The sequence below is a fragment of the Marmota monax genome, unplaced genomic scaffold, assembly GCF_021218885.2.
Source record: "Marmota monax isolate L192 unplaced genomic scaffold, Marmota_monax_Labrador192_F-V1.1 WCK01_AAM20220418_F8-fsc00176, whole genome shotgun sequence".
Taxonomy (NCBI): domain Eukaryota; kingdom Metazoa; phylum Chordata; class Mammalia; order Rodentia; family Sciuridae; genus Marmota; species Marmota monax.
In genome coordinates, this window is record NW_026694774.1 from 949,773 (window position 1) to 971,855 (window position 22,083).

The window sequence follows — 22,083 nt, forward strand, 5'->3', positions numbered from 1 at the left end:
GTTTTGGTCAGTCTTGCTCATATTTTACTCTTCTTTATCAGTTTCCAGAATTCAACTTGTTAAGTACCTGAGTGATGACAAGATTGTGAGACTCAAAGAGGTGTCTCCAGCCCTCAGTGAGAAACATGACTCTCAAAAAAACTTAAAGGAAAAGCACAGCAACAACCATTCTTCAGACCCAAATGTGGAGGAAAACCATGGAAGAAAAGCCAGCCGTAAAATTTCTTTCTACAAGAGCCAGTACAAGAACTATAGATATGCTCATAGTTTTCAGAGTTCTGGGTCTCAGTTTGATCTTATTCATCCAAGTGCTGAGGTTTACTCCTCTGTTGTTTCAGCACCTGTTTGCAGTCAAACTTCTATAAGCCCTAACCCTGTTGTATGCCCTAAGACTCAAAGAAATAACATAACTTCTGTGGATATGGGAGCAAAAAGATGCTTCAAATGCTTTATGGAAATCACTGACTCTCCTTTTCATCAGTGTGTCATGAATTCTGAAGATCATTCTGACCCTGACTGTCCTTTACATCTCCAAATTCCTTTGGATTCTAAATATTCTCTGAGCCCTAAATCTGATAGACACAACAAAACCTACCAATTCAGCCATTTATCTCAGACCCTGGATCAAAAATGTCCTGTGGACATCTGCTGTCCTCTACACCAGGAAGATTCTAAGTATTCTTTGTGCTCAACTTCTTATTTACATTGTGAAAGTTGTTCAGCTTTCCAAAATCTCATATCCTCTATTACCCACACCTTTCCTATAAATTCCGAGAACATCATGGGCCAACATAGTACCTCTGACCCAGACACTGTCATCAACACTTGCAGTGTTACTGGAGTTGAAAGTGAACATAAGTTCAACCTTATTGTCAAACACAAAAATGAAAACAATCCTGACAATGAGACTGAGGTTGCCAGTGCTAGAAATCTCAACAATAGTGCTGATGCTAAAGACAAGTCTCTTCCCAAAGATGAGAATGACCATGAAACTGACACTAACTCTGAAGATGAGACAGATGCTGAAGATGAAACAGACCCTGAAGATGAAAATAACACCAAAGAAAAGAAAGATCCCAAAGATAAGTCTGATTCTGATGACAATGATCCCAAAGACAGCAACTCTGAATATGATGCCGATAATAACAGTGAGTCTGATCCCAGTGGTGATGCTGGGCCTACAAGTGGAACTGATCCCAGCAGTGATGGTGACCCCAACGATGGAACCAACCCCAACAGTGAAACTGACCCTAACTTTGATAATACCACTAACAATGATGCTGACTCCAAATACAGCACCTATCCTGAGGAGGACATACATACCAATAATTCATACAGTGCTTCTGTCCTAGTTGACCAAGACAATACTGTCAACTCCAACAATGGCACTGATCCAAACTACACATCGGGGACTCAAAATAGAACCAACCCGGTGTATACTTCTGGTTCCAACAATAATGCTGGCCCTAGCAATGCCACCAAGCCTGGCAATGACATTTGCTCCAACATTGGCCCTGGCTTCCAGAATATCAGATCAACTATCAATAGCCTTGGCCCCAGTAACAGTGACTTTGGCCCCAACAATTTCCCTAACCCCAATAATACCCTGGTTCCCCATAAAGATCCTGACTCTAACTATGTCAGTCCTAGTAATGTTACTAGTAACAACAATGATATTATTCCTAACAGTGATACTGACTTCAGCTATGATGCAAGACCCACTAGTGCTACTGGCCACAACAATTCAGCTGCCACACACTGTGATTCAGACTATGATTATGTCCCAGAATTTACCCATGCTATAGGGTCTAGCTTTGTAGCCAACCCAAACTATATTGACAGAAACAGCTATGCTGTTAGACACAACTCTGCAGCTAGCACTGTCAATTTCACTGATACCAGCAACACCACTAGCTATAGTAGTGCTGTTAACCCTAGGTATAATACTGGAACTAACTATGATGCAGACACCAACCATATCCCTAGATTTACTCATTTCATTGACTCTACCATTGTTGTCAATACCGATTATAATGCTATAAATATGCAGAATGCTCATAATTCTGCTAATACAAGCAATAATCTCTCTGGTCCTGAATTGGAAATCAGTTCCAGTACTTCTGTTCCTAATGTTTCTGCTGTTTCCATGGACTCTACAACTTTTATACCTGACATTGAGTCTAAGGATTTCCTTGATGCTAAGGAATCTGGTTTTTCAAAAGATTCCTCTGGGGTACAGAATACCATTGGCATCAAGGATCATGACAGTTTAAATGATCACTACAATCCAAATATTACACTCCCTAGTTTTGATATTATAGTAGAAGCTGAACCACCAGATGTTGTGAAGTTTGCCATATCATCAGGTGCTGTGAATCAATTTTTTAAGGTAAGTTTATATCAATGCAGATTTTTTATTTCTTCTCCATTTTCTATAATTTGGAGTGTTAGTTTATTGAACACAATCTAAAATTTTATTTTTATTTAGTTGGATATTCAAACCATGGAAGAGAGTGAAAAAGTTGTCTGATATTATTTTACTTTTGACCCCTAGCACCAAAACACAGTTTTCCATTTGAAGGATTCATTTGTTGTATACTTGGCAAATAGCAAAATGACTTTGTTTGCATGATGGCTGACTGGTCTATTCTATCAAGGGTTGAATAGCTCATAAATCTTGTCAAGTAATTAATATCAAATGTTTCTTCTAGCACTCTGAATTGCATGCAGAAATTAAGACTGATAAGTGTTTGGTAAACAATTTTTGACAAGATTCTTTTTGACAAAACTTTACCACCATGTTGCCATCAGGCCAAAATTATTTTATATACATTGAAATTTATACTCTTTTAGTCATGATAAGCAAATGCATTTAGTTCAGACCATAATGTTTGTGTACATAAATTTTCAAGTTGAAATAATTACTTTATTTTACACTAAAATATGTAATTGAATGCAATTTTACATTTAGAATGAGACATAGATTTTTATAAACATAATGGAAGTGCAAAATTGGTAGCTCCTTAATAGAGAACAATCCTTTAGCCTTCCTAAGAGACTACATCTTCCTGGGAACAGTTGTAATTACCTAATATGACTTTACACCTTTTTCTTTGCTAACTTAAAGTAAAGATGACTAGTAGTAATAAAAATAATATTGCTCAGATATAAGCCTTCCTATTAAAGTTGTTTCTCACAAATGGAACTTTGCAGGATATGAAAGTATTTAAAAATGTCTTATTTTATCTCTTTGGTGTTTTAGCTGAATAAGTATATAGTTATAACATGTTTTAGCTAATGAGTTTTAAGCAATGTAGTTATCATTTTGAAGTTTGAATAATATTACCTAAGAACTATGTTTCTTAACTGGAGGTAACAAGATAAAAGCTACTTGCAAAAATACATGCCTTTCTTCTCAAAAGCAACTTTTTTTTTCAAATGTAAGGTATTTATATCCTAAAATACCATATCAAAATAAGTTTATAATAAAATATCTGTTCAAATATATACTATGCCCTGAGTACTTGTTCCAGTCTTTTGTCCAGGACTAGACAAAGGAAATATTGGCAACCAATTATTTTATTTTTATAGGAGACAGACAGAATTTCACAATAAATTATGAATAGCTTGATAATTAATGAATTTCTATGCCTTCACTAACAAGGCAACTTCGGTAAGAATGAATGATCGCCTTCCCTTAGAGCTTTGGTATTTCTACATTTTCCTCATTTATTATGTGTGTCCTTATGTCTTTCACAAAACAACTATCATGCAGAAAACAAGGACCCTTTCCTATTCAATAAAGTAAGGGAAGCTCAACTGTAAATGAAATAAAAATTTTATACTGAACATAATCTGCCAATCCAACATCATAATACATAGGAAAGCCACTTACACCATTTTATTCATTCTTTCCAAAGACATTTAATAATTAAACGGTGTAGCAGGCTCAAAAATACAGAGACTCAATGAAGAACATAGTTGCTGTTCTCTGAAGAACTCAAGAGTTTATTTTAAAAACAAGTGATCATTTGTGAGTAGGAATTATAGGAAAACAAATTAAGTGTCCTCTCACTAAGGTTCCAGAATGCTTAGAAACAATTTAGATGTCCAGATCCCATGTCACCAATATATTTAAACTAGTTGGGAATATATATCACCAATGTGTTTGAATTAGTTGGAAATATATGTGTATAGGTTGTCATTCTGAGTTGTACTTTTCAGGGAAAAATATTAATTTCTGAAATTATCTTTCTTTTTGTAAGGTTAATATTGAGTTCAATGGTATTAGAACTATATTACTAAGAGTAAATGTAATAAGTTATGTGATAACTTTTTAAATTTTACAGAAATAACATAATTCCATATTCAAGGGGCTAGATTAAAAGTAAGTGTACTTTTCTTAATGTTAGACTGTGCAAATAACTTATATTCATAAATAAAATTTACTTGATTTAATCAGTTTAATTCTTTGACATATTTCATTCTATTTGAGAAGAATTGAAATAGGGCCATTCAAAGAGGAAGTCATTTTTTATTTATGGTAGACTTTTACAACAAGAATGATTCAGTAATGACACTGAAGAGAAAGGCAGTTTTATATAAAGTGGCTTATTACAACCAGAGTTTTATAAATGTGGAGTTATGTAGGCATTCTCAGCAATGAATGTGAATCAAATTTGTCCAGCTTTTTGTAATAAAGTTCTTCTACAGTATCTTGAATATTTGAGGAAGCCTAAAAATAAGTCTTAGGTTAGGAGAGGCTAATCTCTTCAAAAGGAAGATTGGCTGAAGTGTCCAAAAGTTGTGGGACTTTGATTTTAAAGTAGACTACCAAGTGACTCATTTCCTTCCTGATCAAGTAGCCATGGAAATACATAAATAAATTTAATTATTCTGCTTAACTTTCATTGAAATAAATCTTAGTAAATTCAATCTTTGGGCAGGAAAACAAGAATATCCACATTTCACAGATAATCAAAGCAATGTCATTCCAAATAGTTACTTAATTAAATATATTCACGTACAGATAAACAAATTTTCTCCTTCTAGATTTTAAAGCTAGGAGTTATTTGATGCATTAACACAAATGTGGTTATAATAAAACAGCTGCAGAATCTATAATCTGTGATATGTTTTTCAGGCATGCAATTAAAAGAGGTAGCTGTTTGTATTCCATTTTCTTTGCTTAGAGAAACAAATGGTAGACTATATTTTTCAAATAAGTATGAGTTTGGGTATATTTATTATCAAAGATGATAAATGTGAAATTATTATTACAAAATTCCAGTTTTTGCCTCTCATGAGTCATGTCTTCCAATTTCCCTCTAAAAGTACCCAAGTTCAAAGTGAAGACCATCTTCATAACTGTCCCTATTGCAGAAAATCTGTGTCAATGACCCTTTTTCTATGGGAATTTCAAAGTCATGTATTTCCCTGATTGGTTAGAGACTTTTGATACAATAATTCCTAAAGAAAATGAAAAAATAGGAGGATATGTATACAGCAATAATGAGCATATTGGATATGAAGGCAGGGAAATTGTGGAATAATAAACATGATTACTGAAATCTTAATTTTATCATATCATTGGATATCAACATATATTCTGAGTAATCTAAATCCATTTGTAATTAAAGTATTTTTTCAGTATTATCCTTTCAATTTCCTGATCTGTTTCTATCCCATTTTATACCCTCACATGTATCCAAGCTCTTCTAAGTCAACTGTACTACTTGATTACTAACTCTGGAAACAGCTTCCCAGTATATTCTCACCACCACCCTCTCATAAAGAGCCTACCTATACAAGCACATACACACACACACTATGCACATGTGCGCTCGTGCACACACACACACACACACACATACACATATCAGGTAACTTCTTTTAATAAGAACAATTGAAATATAAACAAGTAAATTTTAAATTAATTTCTGGTGTATATAGTACTTTTTATAATATGGAAATACCTAGTTAAGAAGAAAGCAAATGGGAATGACAAGAGAAACAAGCAGAGCTTTCTTATTTCACCTCATAAATGTTATATCCCCAGTAATAGAAACTGTTTACAGCCAAAAAGACTACACAGTGTTAGATAATTAGGCAAGCTAAATTTTGTTTAGGCTCCCAAAAGATAATTTTTAGGTAGTTGTATAAGGTTCTGAACCAGAAGAAAGCACTAAGATTGTTAACTGTGAGGATTTTAAGCAAAATATCAGAAAAATCAATATGATTTTTTCACTGCTTCATACTTCTCTTGAATAGAGTTTGTTAATAGAGTATAATGTGACATAACAGAAACTGAGGTAAGGTCATTGTTGAAATTGAAGAACTGGATAAAATTAAGTGTAAATCTTCAAGCATCCATTTAATAGCATTTAGAGAGCACTTATTATCTAATACAAACTCATGTTTTACATGCATTATCTCATTTAATCCTCACAATTCTATGAAGCTACATTACTATCCCTATTTTGCAGATGAGGAAACTTAAGCATAGTAACCTTTTTGAAGATCACAGTTACAAAGTGGTAAATAATCAGAGTATACAAATAAATATTTAGAGTTAATTTTATATGTTAAAATAACATGTAATCGTAGGTCTGAAATGTAGTAAATAATGCATAAACCTGGTTTAGCAGACACTTAAGCTGCAAAATGAGCATTACTGTGTCTCCATCTTAGTATCTTAAGAGTGTATTATTCTTGATTGTAAGGTGATCAGAGTAGTTTCTTGGGCAAAAATTTGATCCTTTCAAGGGTCATGATATCCGACATTTTCTGCCAAATATTCTATTTAAAGTACTCTAGGGATTAGACAAAGGGGAATGAAGGGAAGAGAGGGCATAGACATAAGAAAGACAGTACAATAAATAAAACATAACTTCCCTATATTCTTATATGAGTACATGACCAGTGTAACTTTGCATCATGTACAACCAATAAAAAAATGGGAAGTTATACTTCATGTACATATGAAACATCAAAATACATTCTAATATCATGTATAACTAAAAAGAATTTAAAAAAAAGATATACCTAAATTTACAAAAAAAAATACTCTAAGGATAAAAATACATTTTTCTCTAATTGCCCCTTTTAATTTTTCTTTTAAAGTTTTCTATCTTATTTTTGCATTATAGTCATATATAATAGTGTGGTACTTTATTCTATATTCATACATTAACATAATTTTTTCATTATCATTTACTAGTTACCTTTCATTTCCCTTCTTCTTTCCCTCCTCCATAAACTTGCTCTATTCCACTGATCTCCCTTCTATTATTATTATTATTATTAATGTGTGCACATATATGTATATACATATATATGTATATACATATACACACATACACACACACACATATATATATATATATATATATATATATATATATATATATATATATATAAAGCAAGATTCATTGTGGTATATTTGTACATGGACATACACAATTTTAACTCCCCAGTTTCTTTTTATCCTATTGTTGCAGCTCAAACTCCAGACAGGTAGCAGTCAAAGCTTGGTCCTTGATTAATGCAAAGAATACCTTGAGATGGAAAAGAGAAAGGCACAACCAAGAAGGTTCTAAGGATATGAGCAAATAACTTCGAAAATCTGCAGAGATCACTGAGCAATGTTTATTATATGTTTATTCATACAAACCCTCCCCAGTACATGACCATGGTCTTCTTTTCTACTATGCCCACGGATGTTGCTTCATACTACCATGTGACAATTATCCCATCTATCTTATTTATTTCTGACAGACTGTAATTAGGAAAAGAAAGTACTGTGGTCATTTGTAGTGATAATTTTAAAATAATTTTGTATTGTTAATGATTCAAAATGAGGTCAGATATTTGAACCAGAGATTATTTCCATATTTCTTGTAAAGTCTCTGTCTCCAGAAGAAGATGGCCTTATCTTTTACCAAATCTTATGATAGATGCCTTGAATATCGTGATGGCCATTATAGATTTGATATAACCCTCAATAAATTTCTATTTTATTGTTAATGCTGTTTATTATTGTTGTTATCATTTTATAAGTGTGGTACACAAAATTAAAATAGTTAAGAATCATCATTATTGTGCATTGTTTGCTTAACTTGCTATTTATATAATTCAACCTTACTAACCTAGGATAAATGCTAACCTAGCCCTTTACTAAGAAGATTTATAGATGATAGCATTGGAAGAAATGAGGCTAACTCTGAAGCTCCCAAAAAAACACTCAACAAATGGTGTGGAATTTTAATAATACATGCCAAGAGAGCTGAGAAAATATGAAGTGAAATAACTGAGAGAAAACTGTTTCTTTGCTTTGCAGTTAGTAACAGGGAATAGGATTCCAGGTATCCATTAAAAATAAACACCACTTTTTGATAAATAATTACCAAGTAGACTTTTGACAAATGCAAGATTCAAGCCATCATGACCTGACAAAATTTTTGTAAGTTTCCAACCATTTGTCACCATTGTCTCTGTATGCTTTATTATTAATTTCTTAAATTCAGTCATTTGCTCCAGCTAGGTGAATCTCTCCACTTTATCTCTTCATTGCTTTGTGTTTGTAAGCACCATGTTCTTTTTGGTACCTTCCCTCTACTTAAGCTTTACCTCACCCCTAAATCTCAGATATCTATGAAAAATATTGCCCCCTATATCCTCAATTTTCTGTTCTTAAATTCAGCTGAAAATATATTAGCACATCCCACCCACTGTTTGGCATACATAGAGTATATGGTGTGGGTTGCAGTGGTAATATGCACTGACATTGGAAAGGTAAGCAGGAACTTTGTCTATCGTAGTAGAAAATTTAGTCTTTATTCCACAAGTGATGAATAATATTTAAATGATTTTTAATATTTTTTATTTGTTCTAATTAGTTATATATGATAGAAGAATGCATTTCAACTCATTGTACACAAATAGAGTACAACTTCTCATTACTCTGGCTGTACATGATGCAGAGTCACTACAATGGTGTAATCATACATTTATATAGGATAATAATGTCAACCTCATTCCACCATTCTTCCCATCTCCACACTCCCTCCCCTCCCCTCATTCCCCTCTCCCCAATTCAAAGTTTCTTCATTCTTCCCTAATTCCCCCCCTCCACCATTATGGATCAGCATCCATCTATCAGAGAAAAATTTTGGCCTTTGAATCTTTGAATTTGACTGATTTTGCTTAGCATGATATTCTCCAGCTCATTCATTTACCTGCAAATTTCATAATTTCATTCTTCTTTAAGGCTGAGTAATATTCCATTATATATATATATATATATATATATATATATATATATATATATATATATATCACATTTTTTATTCATTCATCTGTTAAAGGGCATCTAGGTTGGTTCCATAGTTTAAATATTCTGAATTAAGCTGATATAAATATTGATATGGCTGATTTTACATGCTTTGGGTATAAACCAAGGAGTGGGGTAGCTGGGAACAGATACTTCACAGAATAAGGAATACAGTTGATCAATTAATATGAAAAACTGTTCATCATCTCTAGCAATTATAGAAATGCAAATCAAAACTACTGTAAGATTTTATCCCACATAAGTCAGAATGGCAATTATCAAGAAAACAAGCAATAATTGGTGAGGATGTAGGGGAAATGACACTCGCACAATGCTGGTGGGACTGCAAATTGGCACTTAAATGATTTAAAGCAGGATAGCAGTATAATTTTATTGGGCTTGAGATAAATCACTCTGCTGGTGGTGTGGAGGAAAAATTTGAGAGAAAGATATGGGGGAAGGAGACTGGAAAGACACTTGTTAGAACACAGATACAGCAGTCTAAACTCTAAAAAGGCTAAAAAATAAGGCAATAAACTACAAGAATAGAAAGTAAAAGACACATTTGAGAGATATTAAGGCAAGAATGTCTTGGGATTGGCAAATAATTGGATGTGGGAGGGAAAAAAGGTACATTTTAGAATGCGTCTATTTTCTTATGTAATAGTGGTAGTGTCATTAAGTAAATTAAGGAACAGGGAACAAGTAAGACTGATTGTATGGGGGTAGAAATATCAAATTTGTGACAAATTAAGATGGAATTCCTCAGTAATATCTAAATGCTTTTCCAAATCCATCTAAGATTAGCTTTGGACTTTAGTATATCCCAAGGATAAAAAAAGAAAAAGTAGAGTAAATTGTTTAAAATTCCTTATATTTTTTCAAGCATTATTACAAATTTTTATCCTCAAATAATACTTTTAAAGTTATCATCACAAGTAAAAACAAACCCTCAATTTTATCTAGAAATGTGAAAATTAAGACTCCTAAGAACAAAATATGGTGTTCCAAGCTACAAATACATAATTATTGGGAAAACATGGAAACAGAATACTTATATTGTAATGATGGGTTCCAGAAAGTGGTATAGCTCAGAGAAATTGCTCATAACAGAAATTCTATTTCTTCTATCTCCAGAGCCCTGCCATTTTTCCTTAATGTTAAGTAAATGAAGCAAAAGTTTAAAATGAAAATAATAAATTAAAATTACATTTTTACATGGAACAACTACTGTGGATATAATTAACCTTCGTTGATTCTAAGAATTTTCTGCATAATCACAAATTATGTAAACATAAATTTCCATTTAATGAAAATTTTTTGGCACAGGGATTGAGCCCAGGGCACTTACAACTGAGCCATATCCATTCCCAGCCCTTTTTATTTTTCATTTTGAGACACAGTCTTGCTAAATTCCTCAGGGCCTCATGAAGTTGCTGAAGTTACAATCCTCCTACATCAGCCTCCCAAGTTGCTAGGATTACAAACATGTGCCAATGTGCCTGACTTAGTGAATCTTTTTGACACCAAATTTCTACAAAAAGGTGTCCTCAAGTTTTGGGTATCAAAGCACACACTAAATGTATGGAATAAAACATCCAGTTCATTGTTCAAAATGAACTTTAAAAGAATTAATTTTGTATTTCTGAAAATACTTTTTTTTCTGTAAAATAAACCAACAAAGTTGTCCCAATTCAAGGAAAAAAGCTATGTCCCATGAATTTGATAATCCTTTTGGTACCTGACACCTAATGTTTTATGATCTCTTAATCAAGTCCTTGGATATGATGATTTGGCTTCAACAACTCCAAACTATTAATATAATGTTTTCACTCAACAGAAGTGGTATATTATGACATATGTTATTTTCGTTTTCTCAGAAATATCCCCTCCAGTAGTTACACCCATTGTCTCTACTGAAACAAAGGGGCATTACTCCATGTTTTTCTATATACATGGAGGAAACTGATACTTAAGAGTCTATTTGAACACTCTACTGTCATATATATCTAAAAAGAAAAAAAAGAGAGAGAAAAGAGTATTTAAAGAGAGGCAAGATGAATTGTGAAACTGTTGAATAATATTACATTAGGTACTTGGGAACACATTTTCATGTATTTGATTCCCAGTTCTATTGCTTATTTCAGAAAATTTGTTTCTTTCAGCCTTAAATTACTTCACTGTAAAATATTGACACAAAGTCCACTTCATTGGGTTACTGTTTTTGATGAGAAAATGTTACATGAGTTGGATACACCAGTGTCTTGCATATAATAGTATTTTGAAACTTGTTAGTTCTCACATATATGTTAAACTCTATAGTATTAATTATAAATACAATAAGGATTCACCAAAGAGATCAATATAGGCTGGGAAAAGAGGTGCTATTTAGTGTGAGAAAATAAACTTAAGTGCAAGCAAAAGATCATGAGAGTAGGCATCTGGCAAAATAGATATTGGTTCAGATTCCAGATCATAAAACACATTAGAAGTAGGATTTTGGAAAGTTAATTTATTTCCCTGTACTTTAGTACAATGAGGAGGCTGAAATAACTAAATTCAAAGGAGAGTTACACTGCCCATATTCTATGTACTACAGGCTTTTGGTTAAATGTGACTAGGCAGAGAGCTCGTTCTTTCTGCAGAAGTATAAGCAATCTTGGTGAAGGTAAAGGGAAGGGATGATGAGCATTGTGGGCATGAAACAGTAAGGGAGCAGATATGAGTATAGCAAATGCACTCAAAATAATATACAATTAGGACATACCCAATTTATCCTTGACCAATAAAATGAGGATTTTGGACTTAATAAATACCATAGGTGGTAGATTCTTGATTTAATGAATGCTGAATGAAAATGGTTTTTGTAGAAAATTATTCCAATAGGATTAATTGAAGTGTAGAGAGACAGTAGAGGAAAGATATAGTTGAGAGGATATTGCAATTTCAAAATAAAATCTTCATTAATAAAAGAAAATCTAATAATAATATTTAGATCACATTTAATATATCCTTATAGTTGCAGAATGCAATAATTTATAGTCTAATAAAAACTTTAATTCAGTTTTAAGTAGTCTAATTAACAGGTCTAAGGAAAGTATAGAGCTTAGGCCACACATTATTGTGTTCCTTTTAAATGTTTAGTGCATCTTCAAGATGTAAATACTATTTTCTGTATGACTTCACTCAACAAACATCAACAATTCAGATTGATGATTACTGATGAAATGAAATACCATAATGAATTTTTTTTATTATTTCTGTATGCTTCAACGCTGACATACTTCCATTTTTTTTTACTTGATGCTGATTGAAGATATCATTTCTGTTCTTTTACAGGAAAATAGAGTAAAACAAATTCTACAAACAACATAGTTTATCTCACATCAATTCAACTGGGTGAAAACATTACTATTTAAAAAAATAACTTTGAAAAATGTTGCTCACTCTGAGAAATTTTTGGAAATATGAGAATCAATTAATTCCATTGGTATTACTATTTTATTTTGAAAAGCATGTGTCGAAATCCATAATTCATTTTCTGGTAGTTTTAATAAGTACTTATTCTGTGCTAAAAAAAAGAAATAGTTAATGAGCTTGAATGATGGATGATTTAACCTCTTTGAGACTCACATTCTATATAAAATTAAGGTTCACAAAATTCTTATCAAACACTAATAGTTTATGGTTTTGTAACTCTATAATCTACTAAAATAGGAATCTAGCAAGAGATCCTAATGTGTTTGAGAAAAGTAAGGTATTATAATTTTTATTCAAATGGGGGGTCAATAGAATACAAACCCTTCAGAAAAATTGCATATAAGAAAAAAGAGCTAAAAAGTATTGGAAACACTGTGAAGCTAACAGTTAAGAGAAATGCCTTCATTGTGGAGGAGAAAATTTGCCAACATGGAGCAGCAGCCTCTTGAGTTGCTAGGATTATAGGCATGTGCCACTGGACTCAGTTTCCCTTTGGTCTCTTCATATTTGTTTATATATTTGCTTATATATTTGGAATTGTTATTTCCTCTTGCTGAATTGGCCAGTTTATCAATATATAATAACCTCGCTTGTCTCTTTTTTGCTTTTGATTTAAAGTTTACCTTATCTCAGTGTGGCTATTCCTCCTTTCTTTTTCTTTTCAATTATTATATCTTCCTTCTTTCTTATTTTTATTTTACTTAGGGTAAACATAAAGGAATTGTTTAGTGACATTAAATTTCACTCCACAGACTGTGGAGCAGGATATCCTAAGAGATGAGGCAGCAGAGGGTTTTCTACATAGCAAGTTTCTAATTAGGTCTGGAAACTTCCCTACTCATGTGTTCTATATTTTCTGAAGCAGTGACTATGGTTTCATACCATGGTTTAGTGTGCCTGAGTGAGCTGATTTTGTCATTTTGGAAAATTTTCCATCAGTACCTAAGTAAAACTGATGGAAATAACATAAATGAAATTAAAATGAACCTAGGGTCAACCAAATGTATTTCTGCCTTCTTTTGGATTCTTTTTGCATGGAATATCTTATTCCATCCCTTAAATTTCAGCCTATGATTGTCCTTAGAAACGAAGTAACTTTTTCAAAGCAATTTATACTTGGCTCCTATTTACATACATGTGGCTGTTCTATGTCTTTTAATAGGAGAACTTAATTCATTGACATCCAAGACAATTATGCATAACTAATGTCTTGCTATAACCATTTTAACTTGTTTTCTAGTTTGTTTGTGGTATCATTCTTCATCTCTTACAGTCTTCTAAAATTTTTTTTAAAAATAAATGACAGTGGAATGCATTACAATTCTTATTACACGTATACAGCACAATTTTTCATATCTCTAGTTGTATATAGGTATGTTGACACCAATTTGTGTCTTCATAAATGTACTTTGGATACTGAGGTCCATCACATTTCACCATCCTTATTAAACCCCTGCCCACTACCTTTCCCTCCTACCCCATGCCCTATCTAGAGTTTGTCTATTCCTGCCATGCTCTCCCTCCCTACCCAACTATGAATCAGCCTCCTTATATCAAAGAAACATTTGGCATTTGTTTTGTTTTTAGAATTGACTAACATCACTTAGCATTATCTTCTCCAATGCCATCCATTTACCTGCAAATCCCATGATTTTATTCTCTTTTATTGCTGAGTAAAATTCCATTGTGTATATATATATACCAATTTTTTTCTCCATTTGTCTACTGAAGGGCATCTAGGTTGGCTTCACAGTTTATCTATTGTGAATTCTGCTGCTATCAACATTGATGTGGCTGTGTCCCTGTAGTAGGATGTTTTTAAGTCCTTTGGGTATAGACCAAGGAGAGGGATAGCTGGGTCAAATGGTGGTTCCATCCCCAATTTCCAAGGAATCTCCATACTGCTTTCCATATTGGCTGCACCAATTTGCAGTCCCACCAGCAGTGTATGAGTGTACCTTTTACCCCACATCCTCACCAACACTTATTATTGTTTGTCTGCATAATAGCTGCCATTCTGACTGGAGTGAGATGATACCTTAGAGTAGTTTTGATTTGTATTTCTCTAAATGCTAGAGATGATGAACACTATAGTTGTTTATTGATTGTATATTCTCTTCTGAGAAGTGTTTGTTCAGGTCCTTGTCCATTTATTGATGGAGATATTTGGTTTTGTTTTTGTTTTTTTGGTGCTTAGCTTTATGAGTTCTTATATACCCTAGAGATTAGTGCTCTATTTGATGTGTGAGGAGTAAAAATTTACTCCCAGGATGTAGGCTCTCTGTTCACCTCACAGATTGTTTCTTTTGCTAAGAAGAAACTTTTTAGTTTGATTCCATCCCATTTATTTGTTGTTGGTTTAATTCTTGTGCTATAAGAGTCTTATTATGGAAGTTGGGGCCTAATCCACATAATGAAGATTAGGGCCTACGTTTTCATCTATTAGACACAGAGTCTCTGGTTTAATTCCTAGGTCTTTGATCCACTTTGAGTTGAGTTTTATGCATGTGTGAGAGATAGGGGTTTGATTTCATTTTGTTGCATATGGATTTCCAGTTTTCCCAGCACCGTTTGTTGAAGAGGCTACCATTTCTCCAATGCATATTTTGGGCACCTTTGTCTAATATAAGATAATTATAATTTTGTGGGTGGGTCTCTGTGTCCTCTATTCTGTACCATTAGTCTACCAGTCTGTTTTGGTGCCAATACCATGCTGCTTTTGTTATGATTGTTCTGTAGTATAATTTAAGGTCTGGTATAGTGATGCCACCTGCTTCACTCTTCCTTCTAAGGATTGCTTTAGCTATTCTGGGTCCCTTACTTTTCCAGATGAATTTCATGTTTGCATTTTCTATTTCTATGAGGAATGCCATTGGGATTTTGATTGGAATTGCATTAAATCTGTATAGCAAAATTCTCAATAAAATATTTTTCTATTTTATTTTGGTAGAATGGTAATTTTGATAATATTAATTCTGTGCATTCAAGAGCAAGGTAGATCTTTACATCTTCTAAGGACTTCTTTGATTTCTTTCTTTTGGGTCCTGTAGATTTCATTGTATAGATCTTTCACTTCTTTCATTAAGTTAATTCCCAAGTATTTTTTAGGCTATTATAAATAGGGTAGTTTTCCTCAATTCTTTCTCAGAGAATTTGTCACTGATATACAAAAATGCCTTTGATTTATGGGTGTTGATTTTTTAGAGGGAATGTCTTTAACTTTTCTCCATTTAGAATGATGTTGGCCTGAGGCTTAGCATACATAGCCTTTATGATGTTGAGATATGTTCCTGTTATCCTAGTTTTTCTAGTGTCTTAAACATGAAAGTGTGCTGTATTTTTTCAAATGCTTTTTCTGATCCATTGAGATGATCATATGATTCTTATCTTTGAGTCTATTGATGTGATGGATTATATTTATTGATTTCTGTATGTTGAACCAACCTTGCATCCATGGGATGAATCCCACCTGATCATGGAGCACGATCTTTTTGATATGTTTTTGTATTAGATTTGCCAGAATTTTATTGAGAAATTTTTACATCTATCTTCATTAGAGATATTGGTCTGAAGTTTTCTTTCTTTAATGTGTCTTTGCCAGGTTTGGGGATCAGGGTGATATTGGCCTCATAGAATGAATGTGGAAGTGCTACCTCTTTTTCTATTTCCTGAAATAAATTGAAAAGCATTGGTATTAGTTCTTCTTTAAAGGTTTTGTAGAACTTGGCTTTGTATCCATCTGGTCCTCAGCTTTTTTTGGTTGGTAAGCTTCTGATGATGTCTTCTATTACATCACTTGATATTGCTCTGTTTAAATTGTGTATACCTTCCTGATTCAATCTGGGCAAATTGTATGACTTAAGAAATTTGTCGATGTTTTCAATATCTTCTATTTTATTGGAGTATAAGTTTTCAAAATAATTTCTTATTTTCCTCTGTATTTCTGTAGTGCCTGTTGTGATATTACCTTTTTCATCACATATGCTGGTAATTTGAGTTTTCTTTCTCCTTTTCTTTGTTAGTGTAGCTAAGGGTTTGTCAATTTTATTTATTTTTTCAAAGAACCAACTTTTTGTTTTGTCAATTTTTGAAATTTTTTTTGTTTCGATTTCATTGATTTCAGCTCTAATTTTAATTATTTCTTGGCTTCTACTACTTTTGCTGTTGATTTGTTCTTCTTTTCCTAGGGCTGGGAGATGTAATGTGAGGTCATTTATTGACTTTTTCTTCTTTTAAGGAATGAACTTCATGCAATGAACTGTCCTCTTAGTACTGCTTTCATAGTGTCCCAGATATTTTGATTTGTTATGTCTATGTTCTCATTTACCTCTAAGAATTTTTTAATCTCCTCTTTGATTTCTTCTGCTACCTATTGTTCAGTCACATATTGTTTAGTCTCTAGGTGATGCATAAATTTTTATTTTTTATTTTGTCATTGATTCCCAAGTCCATTCCATTATGATTTGATAAAATGCATGGTAGTATCTCTACTTTTTTGTATTGGCTAACAGTTGCTTTGTGGAATATTATATCATCTATTTTAGAGAAGGATCCTTGTGCTGCTGAGAAGAAAGTGTATCATCATGATGCAGGTTGAAATATTCTATGTATGTCAGTTAAGTCCAAGTAATTGAGTGTATTATTGAGTTCTACAGTTTCTTTATTCAACTTTTGTTTGGAAGAACTATCTAATGCTGAGAGAGGTGTGTTAAAGTCAGTTTCACTCTTGAACTTGGAAGAATTTTTTTGATGAACATGGCTGCACCGTTGTTTGTGGCATATATATTTATAATTGTTATGTCTTGTTGGTGTATGGTTCCCTTGAGCAGCATGTACTGTCCATCTTTATCCTTTTTGATTAACTTTGGCTTGCAGTCTACTTTATTTGATACAAGGATTGAAATCTCTGCTTGCTTCCAGTGTCCATGTGAGTGGTATGATTTTTCCCAACCTTTAACCATAAGTCTGTGTATGTCTTTTCATATCACATGAGTCTCCTGTAGGCAGCATATTGTTGGGTCTTTTTTTTTTTTTTTAAATGGTTGAAGAGTTCTGGTTTATTTATTTTTTTTTATTTTTTTTTTTTAATTTTTTATTGTTGGTTGTTCAAAACATTACAAATTTCTTGATATATCATATTTCACACTTTGATTCAAGTGGGTTATGAACTCCCATTTTTACCCCATATACAGATTGCAGAATTACATCAGTTACACATCCATTGATTTACATATTGCCATACTAGTGTCCATTGTGTTCTGCTGCCTTTCCTATCCTCTACTATCCCCCCTACCCTACCCTCCCCTCCCCTCTTCTCTCTCTACCCCCTCTACCGTCATTCATTTCTCCCCCTTGTATTATTTTTCCCTTTCCCCTCACTTCCTCTTGTATGTACTTTTGTATAACCCTGAGGGTCTCCTTCCATTTCCATGCAATTTTCCTTCTCTCTCCCTTTCCCTCCCACCTCTCATCCCTGTTTAATGTTAATCTTCTTCTCTGGGCAGATCATATGACTTAAGAAATTTATCTATGCCTTCACTATCTTCTAATTTATTGGAGTATAAGGATTCAAAATAATTTTTGATTATCTTCTGTATTTCTGAAGTATCTGTTGTGATATTGCCTTTTTCATCCCGTATGCTAGTAATTTGAGTTCTCTCTCTTCTTCTCTTCGCTAGCATGGCTAAGGGTCTGTCGATTTTGTTTATTTTTTCAAAGAACCAACTTTTAGTTTTGTCAATTTTTTCAATTGTTTCTTTTGTTTCGATTTCATTAATTTCAGCTCTGATTTTCATTATTTCTTGCCTTCTACTTCTTTTGCTGTTGTTTTGCTCTTCTTTTTCTAGGATTTTGAGATGAAGCATGAGATCATTTATTTGTTGTTTTTTACTTTTTTTAAGGAATGAACTCCAAGCAATGAATTTTCCTCTTAGAACTGCTTTCAATGTGTCCCATAGATTCTGATATGTTGTGTCTGTGTTTTCATTTATCTCTAAGAATTTTTTAATTTCCTCCTTGATGTCTTCTATAACCCATTGATCATTCAGTAACCTATTGTTCATTCTCCAAGTGATGTATGCTTTTTCCTTCCTTCTTTTATCGTTGATTTTCAGTTTCATTCCATTATGATCAGATAAGATGCATGGTATTATCTCTACTCCTTTATATTGTCTAAGAGTTGCCCTGTGACATAATATATGATCTATTTTTGAGAAGGATCCATGTGCTGCTGAGAAAAAAGTGTAACTGCTTGATGTTGGGTGGTATATTCTATATATGTCAATTAAGTCTAGGTTATTAATTGTGTTATTGAGTTCTATAGTTTCCTTATTCAACTTTTGTTTGGAAGATCTGTCCAGTGGCAAGAGAGGTGTGTTGAAGTCTCCCATGATTATTGTATGGTGGTCTATTAGACTCTTGAACTTGAGAAGAGTTTGTTTGATGAACATAGCTGCACCATTGTTTGGGGCATATATATTTAAGATTGTTATGTCTTGTTGGTGTATGGTTCCCTTAAGCAGTATGTAGTGTCCCTCTTTATCCCTTTTGATTAGCTTTGGCTTGAAATCTATTTTATTTGATATGAGTATGGACACTCCTGCTTGTTTCCGAAGTCCATATGAGTGATATGATTTTTCCCAACCTTTCACCTTCAGCCTATGTATGTCTTTTCCTTTAAATGCGTCTCCTGTAGGCAGCATATTGTTGGGTCTTGTTTTGTGATCCATTCTACTAGCCTGTGTCTCTTAATTGGTGAGTTTAAGCCATTAACATTTAGGGTTATTATTGAGATATGGGTTGTTCTTCCAGCCATATTTGTTTATTTCTGTTACTAAACATGGTTTGTTTTCCTCTTTGATTATCCCCCCCCCTTACTGTCCTACCTCCCACTGTTGGTTTTCATTGTTATTTTCCATTTCCTCTTCCTGTAATGTTTTGCCGAGGATGTTTTGAAGAGATGGTTTTCTAGCTGCAAATTCTTTAAACTTTTGTTTATCGTGGAAGGTTTTAATTTCATCTTCCATCCTGAAGCTTAATTTCGCTGGATACACAATTCTTGGTTGGAACCCATTTTCTTTCAGTGTTTGAAATATGTTATTCCAGGATCTTCTAGCTTTCAGAGTCTGTGTTGAAAGATCAGCTGTTATCCTGATTGGCTTACCCCTAAATGTAATCTGCTTCCTTTCTCTTGTAGCTTTTAAAATTCTCTCCTTATTCTGTATGTTGGGCATCTTCATTATAATGTGTCTAGGTGTGGATCCCTTATGATTTTGCACATTCGGCGTCCTGTAGGCTTCTAGCATTTGGGAGTCTGTCTCATTCTTCAAGTCTGGGAAGTTTTCTCGTATTATTTCATTGAATAGATTGCTCATTCCTTTGGTTTGGAGTTCTGTACCTTCCTGTATCCCAATGACTCTTAAGTTTGGTCTCTTAATGTTATCCCATATTTCTTGGATGTTGTAATCATGGTTTCTTAACAGTCTTGCTGAGCTGTCTATGTTTTTTTCCAGTTGAAATACTTTGTCTTCATTGTCTGATGTTCTATCTTCTAAGTGTTCTACTCTGCTGGTAGTATTCTCCATTGAGTTTTTAAGTTGGTTTATTGCTTCCTGCATTTCTAGGATTTCTGTTTGTTTGTTTTTTATAACCTCTATCTCCCTGTATAGTTGATCCTTTGCTTCCTGGATTTGTTTGTGTAATTCCTTGTCAAAGTGATCTTTCATTGTCTGATTTTGCTGTCTAATGTCTTCCTTGATACTCCAGATCATCTGAAGCATGTATATCCTGAATTCTTTATCTGACATTCCATCTGCTGCAGCTGTTACCTCTTCTAAAGTTGCGTTGACCTGCATTGCTTGGGGTCCTTTCTTTCCTTGTCTTTTCATACTGCTTGCATTTCTTTCTGCTTGGAGAAACTGTTGTGTTTTTGAAATGTTTTTTCCCCTATATATTTATATTGCTCTTGTATAGTTGAAAAGTCTCCCTTGCAGGGTCGGGCGGAGGTCTACCTACCTTGCAGGCGCGGGCGGCGGCTCTGCTCTCTCCTTACTCCAATTGGGGTGATGAGTGTACCACGCTGGCAGGCCACCGGGCCTGATCCGCCGGTCGGTTGCAGGTCTGCCTACCCTGCAGGCGCGGGCGGCGGCTCTGCTCTGCCCCTACTCCAAATGGGGTGACGTGTCTGTCGCACCGGCAGGCCACTGGGCCTGTCCCGCTGGTCGGTCGCAGGTCTGCCCACCTTTCGGGCATGGGTGGCGGCTCTGCTCTGCCCCTACTCCAGTTGGGGTGTCGTGACTACCACGCCGGCAGGTCACTGGGCCTGTTCCTGGCACGGGCGGCAACTCTACTCTGCCCCTACTCCAATTGGGGTGACGTGTGTACCACGTCGGCAGGCTCCTGGGCCTGATCCGCCAGTCTGTCGCAGGTCTGCCTACCTTGCAGGCACGGGCGGCGGCTCTGCCCTGCCCCTCCTACCACGCCTGCGGGCCGCTGGGCCTGATCTGCAGGTTGGTCACAGGTCTGCTCACCCTGCGGGCACGGGTGACGGTTCCGCTCCGCCCCCACTCCAATTGGGGTCACGTGACCACCACACCTGCGGGGCCTGATCCGGGCGCGGGCGAAGGCTCTGCTCTGCCCCTACTCCAGTTGGGGTGACGTGTGTACCACACTGGCAGGCCGCTGGGCCTGACCCGCCAGTCTGTCACAGGTCTGCTTACCTTGCAGGCGCGGGCGGTGGCTCTGCCCTGCCCCTCCTACCACGCCCGTGTACCACTGGGTCGCGGGTCTGCCCACCTTGCGGGCGCGGGTGGTGGCTCCACTCCGCCCCCTCTCCAATTGGGGTCACGCGATCACCACACCGGCGAGCCGCTGGGCCTGCTCCGGGCGTGGGCGGCGGCCCGGCTCTTCCCTCTGGCTCGACGACAAATCGAGAGAGACTTGGGTGTCTGTGCCTCACCCTCCCTACCAGGAGACCAACTGTTTCTGTCGCCGCTGGTATTGATGAAGTTCTCTCCTCCGCCGCTTTCTGATGACATCAGATCTCTGCCATGTTGGTATCCTATGCGAATGGCAGCATTTCGTTCCCTTTGCCGGGTAACCAAAGCAATGGGTGAGTCCTGACCTGCCCTCAGCAGGACCCAGACCGAGAAGCAGTTTCCGCGGGCTCCTTAGCCCTGGGCTAGAGCAGTTCCAGGAGCCGGAACTCGGCCGCTCTGTGCTTGGTGTATGCTCTGATAAGAGCAAGCTCCAAGAAGCAGTTTCCGCGGGCTCCT